We start from the raw sequence: 16,132 nt of genomic DNA, 5'->3' as shown, positions 1-16,132 counted from the left end.
GTCTAATATCCATTCCTTGTGCTTCTTGGTCCAAGCAAGTCTTATTTTTGGTGTCCTTTAGTAGTGGTTTCTTTGACTATGAAGGCCTAATAGGGCTATCTTCTGTATACCAACCCTGCCACAACACAACTGATTGGCTCAAACACATTAAGAAAGAAATGTAAAAAATTTTTAACAAGGCACATTGTTAATTGAAATGCATTCCTGGTGACTACCTTGTGTAGCTTTTTTGAGGGGGGTTAATACATTATTTCCCCACGTGTTATTTCATAGTTTTGATGTCTTCACTATTATTCTACAATGTAGAAAATAATAAAAACAAATAAAAACCCTTGAATGAGTAGGTGTGTCCAAACTTTTGACTGGTACTGTATAACTTTTTCATAAATATCGATAAATTAAATTAAATCAACCATAGTTCTTTTTTAACTAATGACAACGGGGTTCTCTCATATCTGTGCCATCTATTGGTCTTTTCCTTACGAAAAAATTATTGCAGTCATAATGCAGTATGCTGCAAATACTGCATCCAAAATAACAGTTTCTACTGCAGTAATTTTCCAGTGGAACAGCAGTTACAGTGCAATATAACTGCAGTGTCCAAAATACCACAGTCGACTGCAGTTACTGCACTTTTACTGCAGTTTAAAAACAGATTTTTTTTCTTGTAAGGGTTGTCTTTGTTTTTCATCAGTTTTATTATATTAACATAGAAGCCTGGGTACTAAATCAAACTATTATCACATGTACAGTGGAAGGCTGTTTCCATTGACTCACAAAGCCCCTAATACCCATCACCACCAGTGTCCTGTACTGTATGTGCTGGAATCATTAGCGTACCATTACAGTAACCAGTGTTTCATGTACACAGAGCAGCATTGACCAATCCTCACCAAGGAGTCATCTCTCGCTAGAACCAGTGGACAATGATGCAATAACGCTGGGTTGGTTGAAAGTCAATGTGAATGCAATGTCCTCCTAGATTAGGTCAAGAAGGGTGAAGTCTGAAGTGCCTGGTTCCAAATCGGATAGAAATACTTCATCAATATTACCCACTAGCCCTGAAACCCGAGAGCTCTCATCCTATAGGCCCGTCATCTGGGGTTACCATGGAGACGGCATGATGTCAACGGGCCTCTGCCCAATCCCACACAGATTAAATATACCATCAGAGGAGGAAGTTAATCCTCAGGGATAATATCAGGAAATCATGGTGGCTGGTGGCTAGCCTAAAGGACTGACAGTTTGCACTGTAAAAACGGACCATACTGTACAAACAAGTCACACATTAACACACATATTGTGTGCATATTGCAAACCAAAACATTAGTGGTAATGGTATCTCATCCGTTTTGCCATCCGTTTTGTCACTAAAGCACCTTATACCACCCACCACTGCGACTTGTATGCTCTAGTCGGCTGGCCCTCGCTACATATTCGTCGCCAGACCCACTGGCTCCAGGTCATCTACAAGTCCATGCTAGGTAAAGCTCCGCCTTATCTCAGTTCACTGGTTACGATGGCAACACCCATCCGTAGCACGCGCTCCAGCAGGTGTATCTCACTGATCATCCCTAAAGCCAACACCTCATTTGGCCGCCTTTCGTTCCAGTTCTCTGCTGCCTGTGATTGGAACGAATTGCAAAAATCGCTGAAGTTGGAGACTTTTATCTCCCTCACCAACTTCAAACATCTGCTATCTGAGCAGCTAACCGATCGCTGCAGCTGTACATAGTCTATTGGTAAATAGCCCACCCATTTTCACCTACCTCATCCCCATACTGTTTTTATTTATTTATTTTTCTGCTCTTTTGCACACCAATATCTCTATCTCTACCTTTACATAACCATCTGATCATTTATCACTCCAGTGTTAATCTGCATAATTGTAATTATTTGCCTACCTTCTCATGCCTTTTGCACACACTGTATATATAGACTCCCCTTTTTTCTACTGTGTTATTGACTTGTTAATTGTTTACTCCATGTGTAACTCTGTGTTGTCTGTTCACACTGCTATGCCTTATCTTGGCCAGGTCGCAGTTGCAAATGAGAACTTGTTCTCAACTAGCCTACCTGGTTAAATAAAGGTGAAATAAAAAAAATAAAAATAAAAAAAATCTTCATAATCATCAGCCTTTAGCTATAGAGTGCTTAGTCTGAACAAAAAGGGCCATGCTAGAGACAAGGAGGTGGACAGAGAGGATTGATTATACAGTAAATACTGAAACACGCTCGAACGCAACAGAGATTAAGGATGGGCATTTTACATTATTTCACTATTCAAATAATATATCATGACATTTTTGATCCAGATAGTCTGAAATTACAGATGTCAAACTCATTTTGCACCAGGGGCTGCATTCGCTCTCTGGAGGGCTATACTGAAAATTGGTTATATTTTCTCGCCGTCAAAATTAGCAAAGAAAATGTGTAATCGATCAGTAGTTTTTCGAATTTTCAAAGCTCCCCGACTGTCTAGCTTTCATTTCAGTGATTGTTATTTGTGAGCTGGACAAGAAAGTGTCTGAATGTAGGTCCATTATCATTTCTACACAGTGCCGATTTGGTTTTAGTTTTTTAAAGTATATTAAAGTACAGTATATCGAGTTGCTTTTCAATATTTCAAATTATTATTATTATATATTTTTTTTTTTAACTCAAACCACCAGCGTGCCGGATTGGACCCCCCCGCTTATGATTGACAACCCCGGTCTAACTTCAAAACAAAACATAAAAAGTATAAAATAAATGCTCAACTCTCTTTACCAATCAGAATGATGCAAATGCACATGCTAAAAGCAACAGTGAAAGAAAGAGAAGTCTGGTTTTTGCAATGATAGACTTGGCTCTGTTACAAAGTGAGTGTTTTGCATTGAACTGTGTTAGGTCCTGTGGGAACTCCGTTAGGTGCGCACCTGTAACTGATATTTGAAGTGGGGAAAATAGCATACCGATGTCAGGGCAGAGACTGGGAGGGCTAAATGCGCAGCACTACCTCAAAAAAAGTTAGAAAAACTACATACAAAAGATTGTTGTTTTATTAAAATAAGTATTGAAAAATCTAATTGTATTTGTCACAAGCTTCGTAAACAACAGTTAGTGGCAATATGTAACTTTTTGGGCGACCTGACCAAATTCACATAGCAATGTTATAACTTTACTTGAAAGCAAGTCTAGGAAGCAGTATATCTGTTCTGTGTGTGCCATTTCAATGCTTCCCATTCTTAAGTTTTGTTTTCGAGTCATAAACTTTTGGTTAGTACACCAGCTTCAAAACAGCTGAAACAACATTTTTGTTTATGGAAAATATATTTCACAGCGGTTTAGAATGGTACCATGATTCTCTACACTATACTAGCTTATTTTGTCAAACTGAAAACAGGCAACTACTATTTTAACAAGAAGGAAATGGAGGAGTGATTTCTGCATAGTGCAACTTTAAAAAGTAACCACAAGCCTCAGTCACTATTCTAGCTGGCTACCCTACCCTGCGCCTTAGAGGCTGTTGCCCTATGTACATCGAGTGATTTAAACACTGGTCACTTTAATAATGATGTTTATGTACAAAACACAGCAGTGCCTTCGGGAAAGTATTCAGACCCCTTCCCTTTTCCACATTTTGTTACGTTACAGCCTTCTTCTAAAATTGATTAAATAATATTTTTCCCTCAATCTACACACTACAACCCATAATGACAAAGCGAAATCAGGTTTAGAAATTTTGGCAAATGTATACAAAAATATGCAGACCCTTTGCAGCTGACAGTGCATGTCTAAGCATAAACTAAGCCATGAGGTTGAAGGAATTGTCCCTAGAGCTCCAAGATGGGATTGTGTCGAGGAACTGATCTGGGGAAGGGTAACAAGACATTCGGTCCCCAAGAACACCATGCTTCACCGTAGGGATGACTCTAGTCGGATGAAACCAAGATGATCCTGACTAGTCTCTGGCCTGAATGCCAAGCCTCACGTCTGGAGGAAACCCTGCACCATCCCTACGGTGAAGCATGGTGGTGGCAGAATCATGCTGTGGGGATGTTTTTCACCGGCAGAGACTAATCAGGATCAAGGGCAAGATGAATGGAGCAAAGTGCAGAGAGATCATTGATGAAAACCTGCACCAGAGCACTAAGGACACTGTTCACCCATGACTCCCTGTTCACCCATGACTGTGTGGCCATGCACGCCTCCAACTCAACGGCCTACAGTGAGGAGGTGAGGGCCCTCGGTGTGTTGTCAGGAAAATAACCTCACACTCAACGTCAACAAAACGAAGGAGATGATCGTGGACTTCAGGAAACAGCAGAGGGAGCAGCCCCCTATCCACATCAACGGGACAGTAGTGGAGAAGGTGGAAAGATTGTAAGTTCCTCGGCGTACACCATGGACAAACTGAAATGGTCCACTAGAGGTCGACCGACTATGATTTTTCAACACCGATACCAATTATAGGAGAACCCCAAAAAATTGTAATAATAACAATTACAACAATACTGAATGAACAACGAACACTTATTTGAACTTAATATAATACATAAATGAAATCTATTTAGTCTCAAATAAATAATGAAACATGTTCAATGCTCATGGTTTAAATAATGCAAAAACACAGTGTTGGAGAAGGAAGTAAAAGTGCAATATGTGCCATGTAAGAAAGCTAACGTTTCAGTTCCTTGCTCAGAACATGAGAACATATGAAAGCTGGTGGTTCCTTTTAACATGAGTCTTCAATATTCCCCAGGTAAGAAGTTTTAGGTAGTAGTTATTATAGGACTGTCTCTCTATACCACTTGTATTTCATAGACCTTTGACTATTGGATGTTCTTATAGGCACTATAGTATTGCCAGCCTAATCTCAGGAGTTGATAGGCTTGAAGTCATAAACAGCGCTGTGCTTCAATCATTGCGAAAAGCTGCTGGCAAACGGAGGAAAGTGTGGTTTGAAGGCCTCCTTGCTCACCCACACTTTTTCAGTTCAGCCCACACAAATTGTCTATAGGATTGAGGTCAGGGCTTTGTGATGGCCACTCGAATACCTTGACCTTGTTGTCCTTAAGCCATTTTGCCACAACTTTGGAAGTATTCTTGGGGTCATTGTCCATTTGGAAAAACCATTTGCGACCAAGCTTTAACTTCCTGACTGATATCTTGAGATGCTTGAGTTGCTTCAATATATCCACATAATTTTCCTCCCTCATGATGTCATCTATTTTGTGAACCATGCTTCACAGTTGGGATGGTGTTCTTCAGCTTGCAAGCATCCCCCTTTTTCCTGCAAACATAATGATGGTCATTATGGCCAAACAGTTCTATTTTTGTTTCATCATACCAGAGGACATTTCTCCAAAAAGTAAAAAAAAAATCCATGTGCAGTTGCAAACCGTAGTCTGGCTTTTTTATGGCAGTTTTTTGGCTTCTTTCTTGCTTAGCGGCCTTTAAGGTTGTCGATATAGGACTCCTTTACCTGTGGATAAAAATACTTTTGTACCCGTTTCCTCCAGCATCTTCACAAGGTCCTTTGCTGTTGTCCTGGGATTGATTTGTACTGTTTAAAGGCACAGCCATCTTAGTGTATGTAAACTTCTGACGCACTGGAATTGTGACAGTGAATAAAAAGTGAAATAATCAGTCTGTTAACAATTGTAGGAAAAATGACTTGTGTCATGCACAAAGTAGATGTCCTAACAAACTTTCCAAAACTATAGTTTGTTAACAAGACATTTGTGGAGTGGTTGAAAAATGAGTTTTAATGTCTCCAACCTAAGTGTATGTAAACTTATGACTTCAACTGTACCCTGACGCCGCTTACACTGAAGGCAAGAGAAGTGACACAATTTCAGGCACCGCATTGATTATATGCAACGCAGGACAAGCTAGTTAAACGAGTAATATCATCAACCATGTGTAGTAAACTGATTGTTAAAATGTATTGTTTTTTATAAGATTTAATGCTAGCTAGCAACTTACCATGGCTCCTTGCTGCCTGCACTCGCGTAACAGATGGTCAGCCTGCCACGCAGTCTCCTTGTGGATTGAAATATAAATCGGCCATAATCGGCAACCATAAATTAATTGGTTGACCTCTATGGTCAACCCACACAGATAGTGTGGTGAAGAAGCTTGGCACCTAAAACCCTCAAACTTTTACAAATGCACAATCGAGAGCATCCTGTCGGGCTATATCACAGCCTGGTACGGCAACTGCTCCGCCCACAACCCCAAGGCTTTCCAGAGGGTAGTGCGGTCTGCACAACGCATCACCGGGGGCAAACTCCCTGTCTTCCAGGACACCTACAGCACCCTATGTCACAGGAAGGCCAAAAAGATCATCAAGGACAACAACCACCCGAGCCACTGCCTGTTCACCTCACTATCATCCAGGCGAGGTCGGTACAGGTGCATCAAAGCTGGGGCCGAGAGACTGAAAAACAGCTTCTATCTCAAGGCCATCAGACTGTTAAACAGGAATCCGTAACACAGAGTGGCTGCTGCCAACATACAGACTCAAATCTCTGGCCTCTTTAATAAATGGATGTAATAAATGTATCACTAGACACTTTAAATAACGTCACTTTAATAATCCCTACATATCCTACATTACTCATCGTATATGTATATACTGTATTCTATACCATCTTCTGCATCTTGCCTATGCCGCACGGCCATCGGTCATTCATATATTTATATGTACATATTCTTATTCATCCCTTTACATTTGTGTGTATAAGGTAGTCATTGTGCACTGTTGGAACTATGTGTATGTGACCAATAAAACTTCAATTGACCTCAGACTGGGGCGAAGGTTCACCTACCAACAGGACGACACTAAGCACACAGCCAAGACAATGCAGGAGTGTTTTCGGGACAAGTCTCTGAATGTCCTTGAGTGGCCAAGCCAGAACCTGGACTTGATCCTGATCTGATCTCTGGAGAGACCTGAAAATAGCTGTGCAACGATGCTCCCCATCCAACCTGACAGAGCGTGAGAGCATCTGCAGAGAAGGGGAGAAACTCCCAAAATACAGGTGTGACAAGCTTGTAGCGTCATACCCAAGAAGACTCAAGGCTGTAATCGCTGCAATAGGTGCTACAAAGTACTGAGTGAAGTCTGAATAATTATGCAAAATGTATATTTCAATCATTTTTTTATACATTTGCTAACATTTCTTAAAACCTGCTTTTGCTTTATCATTATGGAGTATTGTGTGTAGATTGATGGGGGGGGGGGGGGGGAATTCATCCATCTTAGAAAATAAGGCTATAACGTAACAAAATGTGGAAAAAGTCAAGGGGTATATGAATACTTTCTGAATACACTGACTGACTGACTGTCTGTATGCATGTACAGTACCAGTCAAAAAGGTTTGGACACGCCTACTCATATGACCCGACCCCTACCTTGTTACAACACAACTGATTGAGCCAAACGCATTAAAAAGTAAAGAAATTCCACAAATTAACTTTTTACATGGCACACCTGTTAAATGAAATCCATTCCAGGTGACTACCTCATGAAGCTGGTTGAGAGAATGCCAAGAGTGTGCGAAGCTGTCATGGCTACCTAGAAGAATCTCAAATATAAAATACAGTTAGATTTGTTTAACACTTTTTTGGTTACTACATGATTCCATATGTGTTATTCATAGTTTTGATGTCGTCACTATTATTCTACAATGTAGAAAACAGTAAATATAAAGAAAAACCCTTGAATGAGTAGGTGTGTCCAAACCTTTGACTGTTAGTGTATGTGTATGTGTATATATATATTCTTAATTTTTCTGGATTGTGTGTGTATAGCACTGTTGGAGCTAGAAACAAGCATTTCTCTGTGTACGCAAGCAATGAAAATGTATTTGATTTGTTTAGACTAACAGTGACTTACGGGTCCTTTCCCAACAATGCAGAGTTAAAGATAAAAAAAATAATAATAATTGAACTAGTGAGACGAGGAATAAATACACAGTGAATATAGGTAGGGTTAAAGTCACCAGGCAACAGGATAGATAATAAATAGTCCGAGCTGTAGCGTGCGTGTGCGCCCGCGTGCATGTGAACCCGCGTGCGTGGCATCAGTATGGATGTGTGCGGATGTTGTGTGTGTGTGGGCGTATGTAGTGTGTGAGTCAATGCAGGTAGTCCAGGTAGCCGTTTGATTAGATATTTAGCAGTCTTGTTTAGCAGTTATGGCTTGGGTGTAGAAGCTGTTCAGGATCCTGTTGGTTCCAGACTTGGTGCACCTCCAGTGCGGTAGCAGAGAGCACAGTCCATGCCTCTGACACTGCCTGGTATAGAGGTCCAGAGGGGTATGTACTCTGGCTCTTCGAAAGCTTCAGTTAACATCACATTCCAGCTCAGGCTTCATCTGTACTACGATGGTAGATATTGCTCATCCACCTGTTGCACATAGCTAATCGAAAGCGGAACTAAATCCTTGGGCAAGTCAGTGCCACAGTTTCATTTGTGGTGAAATCAAAATGAAAGAAAAGTTATATCTTGCAAATTCAGCAGGCTATGGTGTGGAATAGGCTTTTTACAGGGCCATCTTTGTTTTGTCATTTATTGTTAATGCGGTCTTTGGTGTACTTTGGGATGCTTATCAATGCCCGGGCACTCTTTCCCCCCACTCCTATAAAATGTTTTGGTCATAAGTCATACAAACCTGTTACATTGCGTGAAGTTTAACATGCATTCTTTCATTACTAAATGTAATATTTTAACACCACCATTTAAGACAACAAAAAAACGTTGTATTAATTAAATATTTAAAATCAGTCGTCTTGCTCAAATGAAGGGGGTGGCGACACAATTTTTGCAAAAGGAAGTCAATTCATTCATGGTGGAGATAGCCTGCCTGGGAGCAGGTTAGTTCTGAAACATTTGTTGCCATAGAAATGTACCTGGCAAAACGGGAGCCACTTTAAAAAAGGCGGGTTATCCCGAGTTGAACTCTTGAACTTGACCGAAGTTACCTCGCTAACTGCTTGAATCGGCTTTGTAGGTTACCCCTCAGGATAGCAGGAAGCTCGGCCCCAGTGATGTACTGGGCTGTACTCACCACCCTCTGTAATGCCTTGCGGTCGGGTGCCTTGCAGTTGCTGTACCAAGAGGTGATGCAGCAAGTCAAGATGCTCACAATGGTGCAGCTATAGAACTTTGTGGATCTGAGAGCCCATGACAAATATTTTCAGCATCCTGAGTGGGAAGAGGCACTGTCATGCCCTCTTCACAGCTGTGTGGGTGTATGTGGACCATGTTAATTCCTTAGTGATGTGGACACTGAGGAACTTGAAGCTCTCGACCCACTCCACTACAGCCCCATCGATGTAGATGTGGGTGTGCTTACCACTCTGTTTAATGTAGTCCACGATCAGCTAATGTCTTGCTGACATTAAGGGAGAGGTCGTCTTCTTGGCACCACACTGGCAGGACCACCTTCCTATAGTTTGCCTTGTCGTTGATCAGTCCTACCACCATCGTGTCGTCAGCAAACCTGATGGTGTTGGAGTCGTGCACGGCCACGGTCGTGGGTGAACAGAGAATACGGGAGGGGACTAAGCATACATCCGAGGGGCACCCGTGTTGAATGCCAACCTTCACTGCCTGCCTGGAGGTCCAGGATCCAGTTGCAGGGGGAGGTGTTTAGTCCCAGGGTCCTGAGCTTGGTGGTGAGCTTGGAGGGGACCACCATAGTCCCCGTTCTTGAATCAAGTTGGTGAAGAATGTGGTGAGAATGTGGTGAGAATGTAAGTGAAGACACTTGCTAGCTGGTTAGCGCATGCTGCCATTTCGTCTGGCCCCGCGGCCTTGCAAATGTTAACCTGTTTAAATGTTTTACTCACATCAGCTATGGAGAGCGAGATCAAAGTCGTCCGAAACAGCGGGTGCTCTTATGCATGATTTAGTGTTGCTTGCCTAGGAAGTGCGCATAGAAGGCATTTAACTCATCTGGTAGGCTTGCGTTGCCGGGCAGCTCGCAGTTGGGTTTCCCTTTGTAATCCATGATAGTTAGCAAGCCCTGGCTCATCAATCGAGCATCAGAGCCGGTGTAGCATGACTCGATCTTAGTCCTATATTGGACCCTTTTCCTGTTTGTTCGCTCGTCAGAGGTCATAGCAGGATTTCTTAGTGTACGACTCCACAAAAGCGGCAGGTCTAGCTCAGTGCGGATGTTGCCTGTAATCCATGGCTTCTGGTTGGGGTATGTACAGTGCCTTGCGAAAGTATTCGGCCCCCTTGAACTTTGCGACCTTTTGCCACATTTCAGGCTTCAAACATAAAGATATAAAACTGTATTTTTTTGTGAAGAATCAACAACAAGTGGGACACAATCATGAAGTGGAACGACATTTATTGGATATTTCAAACTTTTTTAACAAATCAAAAACTGAAAAATTGGGCGTGCAAAATTATTCAGCCCCCTTAAGTTAATAATTTGTAGCGCCACCTTTTACTGCGATTACAGCTGTAAGTCGCTTGGGGTATGTCTCTATCAGTTTTGCACATCGAGAGACTGACATTTTTTCCCATTCCTCCTTGCAAAACAGCTTGAGCTCAGTGAGGTTGGATGGAGAGCATTTGTGAACAGCAGTTTTCAGTTCTTTCCACAGATTCTCGATTGGATTTAGGTCTGGACTTTGACTTGGCCATTCTAACACCTGGATATGTTTATTTTTGAACCATTCCATTGTAGATTTTGCTTTATGTTTTGGATCATTGTCTTGTTGGAAGACAAATCTCCGTCTCAGTCTCAGGTCTTTTGCAGACTCCATCAGGTTCTTCCAGAATGGTCCTGTATTTGGCTCCATCCATCTTCCCATCAATTTTAACCATCTTCCCTGTCCCTGCTGAAGAAAAGCAGGCCCAAACCATGATGCTGCCACCACCATGTTTGACAGTGGGGATGGTGTGTTCAGCTGTGTTGCTTTTACGCCAAACATAACGTTTTGCATTGTTGCCAAAAAGTTCAATTTTGGTTTCATCTGACCAGAGCACCTTCTTCCACATGTTTGGTGTGTCTCCCAGGTGGCTTGTGGCAAACTTTAAACGACACTTTTTATGGATATCTTTAAGAAATGGCTTTCTTCTTGCCACTCTTCCATAAAGGCCAGATTTGTGCAATATACGACTGATTGTTGTCCTATGGACAGAGTCTCCCACCTCAGCTGTAGATCTCTGCAGTTCATCCAGAGTGATCATGGGCCTCTTGGCTGCATCTCTGATCAGTCTTCTCCTTGTATGAGCTGAAAGTTTAGAGGGACGGCCAGGTCTTGGTAGATTTGCAGTGGTCTGATACTCCTTCCATTTCAATATTATCGCTTGCACAGTGCTCCTTGGGATGTTTAAAGCTTGGGAAATCTTTTTGTATCCAAATCCGGCTTTAAACTTCTTCACAACAGTATCTCGGACCTGCCTGGTGTGTTCCTTGTTCTTCATGATGCTCTCTGCGCTTTTGACGGACCTCTGAGACTATCACAGTGCAGGTGCATTTATACGGAGACTTGATTACACACAGGTGGATTGTATTTATCATCATTAGTCATTTAGGTCAACATTGGATCATTCAGAGATCCTCACTGAACTTCTGGAGAGAGTTTGCTGCACTGAAAGTAAAGGGGCTGAATAATTTTGCACGCCCAATTTTTCAGTTTTTGATTTGTTAAAAAAGTTTGAAATATCCAATAAATGTCGTTCCACTTCATGATTGTGTCCCACTTGTTGTTGATTCTTCACAAAAAAATACAGTTTTATATCTTTATGTTTGAAGCCTGAAATGTGGCAAAAGGTCACAAAGTTCCAGGGGGCCGAATACTTTCGCACGGTCAACTGTGGGTACAACATCAACGACGTACTTATAATTAAAATGTATTGTAAAACACACCGTGTAAAGTGTTGGTTCCATGTTTCATGAGCTGAAATAATACATTATTATAAAAATGTCTCTCTTCACAGAAGTCTCATGTTTTGAGGGAGTGTGCAATTGACATGCTGACTGCAGGAATGTCCACTGGCTTCACAACCACAGACAAAGTGTAACCATGCAAGCACAGGACCTCCACATCCGGTTTCTTCACCTGCACAAACTGTCAGAAACAGTCTCAGGGAAGCTCATCTGCGTGCTCTTCTTCACCAGTGTCTTGACCTGACTGAAGTTCGGCGTCATAACCAACTTCAGTGGGCAAATGCTCACCTTCGATGGCCACTGGCACGCTGCCAATGTGTGCTCTTCACAGATGAAACCCGGTTTCAACTGTGTCGGGCAGATGGCGTCGTGTGGGCAAGCGGTTTGCTGATGTCAACATTGTGAACAGAGTGCCCCATGGTGCGGTGGGGTTATGGTTTGGGCAGGCATAAGCTACGAACATCAAACACAATTGCATTTTATCGATGGCAATTTGAATGCACAGAGATACCGTGAGGAGATCCTGAGGCCCATTATCGTGCCATTAATCTGACGTCATCACCTCAGGTTCGTACATGATAACGCATGACCCCGTGTCGCAAGGATCTGTACACAATTCCTGGAAGCTGAAAATGTTCCAGTTCATCTATGGCCTGCATACTCACCAGACATGTCACCCAGTGAGCATGTTTGGGATGCTCTGGATTGAAATGTACGACAGCGTGTTCCAGTTCCTTACAATGTCCAACAACTTAGTACAGCCATTGTAGAGGAATTCTTAATTCAGCAGCCTGATCAACTCTATGTGAATGAGATTTGGTGCACTGCATGAGGCAAATGGTGGTCACAGCAGATACTGACTGCTTCTTATCCACAACCCTACCATTTTTTTAAAAGGTATCTGTATTACCAGAAATCCATAGATTAGGGTCTAATGAACTTACTTCAATTGAGTGATTTCCTTATATGAACTGTAACTCAGTAAAATCTTTGAAATTGTTGCGTTTTATAATTCTGTTCAGTGTATTAATGAAGCCGGTGGCTGATGTGGAGTATACTCCACGTCATCGGATGAATCCCGGAACACATTCCAGTCTGTGCTAGCGAAAAAGTCCTGTAGCTTAGCATCCGCTTCATCGGACCACTTCCGTATTGAGCGTGTCACTGGTACTTCCTGTTAGAATTTTTGCGTGTAAGCAGGAGGGTAGAGTTATGGTCTGATTTGCCAAAGGGAAGGCCTTGTATGCATTTCTATGTGTGGAGTTAAGGTGATCTAGAGTTTTGTTGCCTCTAGATGCACAGGTGACATGCTGGTAAAAATGAAGTAAAAAGGATTTCAGTTTCCTTGCAATAAAAACCAACGGCCACAAGAAGCGGCACCTCTGATTTTTCATTTTCTTGTTTGCTTATGGCCCTATACAGCTCGTTGAGTGTGGTCTTAGTGCCAGCATCGGTTTGTGGTGGTAAACAAACAGCTACAAAGAATATAGATAAACTCTTGGTAAATAGTATGGTCTGCAGCTTATCATGAGGTATTCTAACTCAGGCGAACAAAAACTAGAGATTTTCTTAATATTGGAAATTGCGCACCAGCTGTTGTTATTAACCTCTTAGAGCTCTAGGGGCGCTATTTCATTTTTGGATAAAAAACGTTCCCGTTTTAAGCGCGATATTTTGTCACGAAAAGATGCTCGACTATGCATATTCTTGACAGTTTTGGAAAGAAAACACTGAAGTTTCAGAATCTGCAAAGATTTTGTCTGTAAGTGCCCCAGAACTCATTCTACAGGCGAAACCAAGATGATGCATCACCCAGGAATTAGCAGAATTTCTGAAGCTCTGTTTTCCATTCTCTCCTTATATGGCTGTGATTGCGCAAGGAATGAGCCTACACTTTCTGTCGTTCGCCCAAGGTCTTAGCAGCATTGTGACGTATTTGTAGGCATATCATTGGAAGATTGGCCATAAGAGACTACATTTTCCAGAGGTCCGCCCGGTGTCCTTTGTCTAAATTTGTGCGTAATCTTCAGGTGCAGGCATTTTCTCCTGGGATTCAGGAGAGAAAGCATGTTTCCAAGAACGATGTATCAATGAAGAGATATGTGAAAAACACCTTGAGGATTGATTCTAACAACGTTTGCCATGTTTTCAGTCGATATTATGGAGTTAATTTGGAAAAAAGTTTGCGTTTTGAGGACTGAATTTATGGATTTTTTTTGGTAGCCAAATGTGATAAAACGGAGCTATTTCTAATACACAAGGAATCTTTTTGGAAAAACTGAGCATCTGCTATCTAACTGAGAGTATCCTCATTGAAAACATCAGAAGTTCTTCAAAGGTAAATGATTTTATTTGAAGGCTTTTATGTTTTTGTTAATGTTGCGTGCTGGATGCTAACGCTAATGCTAACGCTAAATGCTAACGCGAAATGCTAACTCTAGCTAGCTACTTTTACACAAATGATTGATTTCCTATGGTTGAGAAGCATATTTTGAAAATCTGAGATGACAGTGTTGTTTACAAAAGGCTAAGCTTGAGAGATGGCATATTTATTTCATTTCATTTGCGATTTTCATAAATAGTTAACGTTGTGTTATGCTAATGAGCTTGCTGATAGATTTACACAATCCTGGATACAGGGTTTTTTTCATAGCTAAACGTGACGCAGAAAACGGAGCGATTTGTCCTAAACAAATAATCTTTCAGGAAAAACTGAACATTTGCTATCTGAGAGTCTCCTCATTGAAAACATCTGAAGTTCTTCAAAGGTAAATGATTTTTTTGAATGCTTTTCTGTTTTTTTGTGTAAATGTTGCCAGCTGAATGCTAATGCTAAATGCTACGTTAGCCATCAATACTGTTACACAAATGCTTGTTTTGCAATGGTTGAGAAGCATATTTTGAAAATCTGAGATGACAGTGTTGTTAACAAAAGGCTAAGCTTGAGAGCTAGCATATTTATTTCATTTCATTTGCGATTTTCATGAATAGTTAACGTTGCGTTATGGTAATGAGCTTGAGTCTGTATTCACGAACCCGGATCCGGGATGGGGAGATCAGAAAGGTTAACAAAGGAGACACACCCCTCCACCATTCGTCTTACCCGAGTCTGCCATCCAGTCGACAATATATAGAAAAGCCAGCGAGACAAAGTGCATTGGGTAAGATTTCAGACACCTTGACTTTTTCCACATGTTGTTACGTTACAGCCTTATTTTAAGATTTATTAAATTGTTGTTGTTTTTCATCAAATCAATCAATCTACACACAATACTCCATAATTACAAAGCAAAAACAGGTTCAGACTGTTTTGCACATTTACTAAAAATAAAAACGGAAATCTCACATTTACATAATTATTCAGACCCTTTACTCAATATTTTGTTGAAACACCGTTGGCAGCGATTACAGCCTGGAAACTTCTTGGGTATGACGCTACAAACTTGGCACAACTGTATTTGGAGAGTTTCTACCATTCTTCTCTGCAGAGCATCTCAAGCTCTGTCAGGTTGGATGGGGAGCGTCACTGTTGAGCTATTTTCAGGTCTCTCCAGAGATGTTCGCTCAGGTTCAAGTCCGGGCTCTGGCAGGGCCACTCAAGGACATTGAGACTTGTCTCGAAGCCACTCCTGCTCAGTCCAAGGTCCTGAGCAGGTTTTCATCAAGGATCTCTCTGTACTTTGATACGTTCATCTTTCCTTCTATCCTGACTAATTTCCCTGCCTCTGAAAAACATCCCCACAGCATGATGCTGCCACCACCATGCTTCACAGTACGGATAGTGCCAGGTTTCCTCCAGATGTGACACTTGGCCAAAAAGTTCAATCTTGGTTTCATCAGACTAGAGAATCTTGTTTCTCATGGTCTGAGAGTTCTTTAGGTGCCTCTTTGGCAAATTCCAAGCAGGCTGCCATGTGCCTTTTACTGAGGAGTGGCTTCCGTCTGGCCACTCTACCATAAAGGCCTGATTGGTGGAATGCTGCAGAGATGGTTGTCCATCTGTTAGGTTCTCCCATCTCCACAGCGGAACTCTGGAGCGCTGTCAGAATGACCATTGGGTTTCTTGGTCACCTCCATGACCAAGGCCCTTCTCCCATGATTGGTCAGATTGGCCAAGCGGACAGTTCTAGGAAGAGTCTTGGTGATTGCAAACTTCTTCCGCTTAAGAATGATGAGGCCACTGTGTTCTTGGGGACCTTCAATGTTGCTCGACACAAACCTGTCTTGAAG

At 41.8% G+C, this 16,132-nt stretch overlaps 1 protein-coding gene and 1 long non-coding RNA gene across 9 annotated transcripts in view; one reads left to right on the top strand and one right to left on the bottom strand.

The window, feature by feature from the left end:
* The window catches only part of myo9ab (myosin IXAb), a 225,961-nt gene that overhangs the window by 172,739 nt on the left and 37,090 nt on the right, over positions 1-16,132 (bottom strand). The window lies entirely within an intron of this gene.
* The window catches only part of LOC149985155 (uncharacterized), a 176,124-nt gene continuing 174,093 nt past the window's right edge, over positions 14,102-16,132 (top strand). Inside the window, exons 1-2 of the long non-coding RNA XR_016487229.1 lie at positions 14,102-14,240; positions 14,609-14,670. This is a non-coding gene — a long non-coding RNA (uncharacterized LOC149985155). The remainder of the gene's footprint in view (positions 14,241-14,608; positions 14,671-16,132) is intronic.

This window comes from Oncorhynchus mykiss, chromosome 2 (genome assembly GCF_057628025.1).
Source record: "Oncorhynchus mykiss isolate SJ-2025 chromosome 2, ASM5762802v1, whole genome shotgun sequence".
Lineage (NCBI taxonomy): Eukaryota > Metazoa > Chordata > Actinopteri > Salmoniformes > Salmonidae > Oncorhynchus > Oncorhynchus mykiss.
The sequence above is the reverse complement of the archived record's forward strand: the minus strand, read 5'-3'. Positions and strand labels throughout refer to the sequence as shown.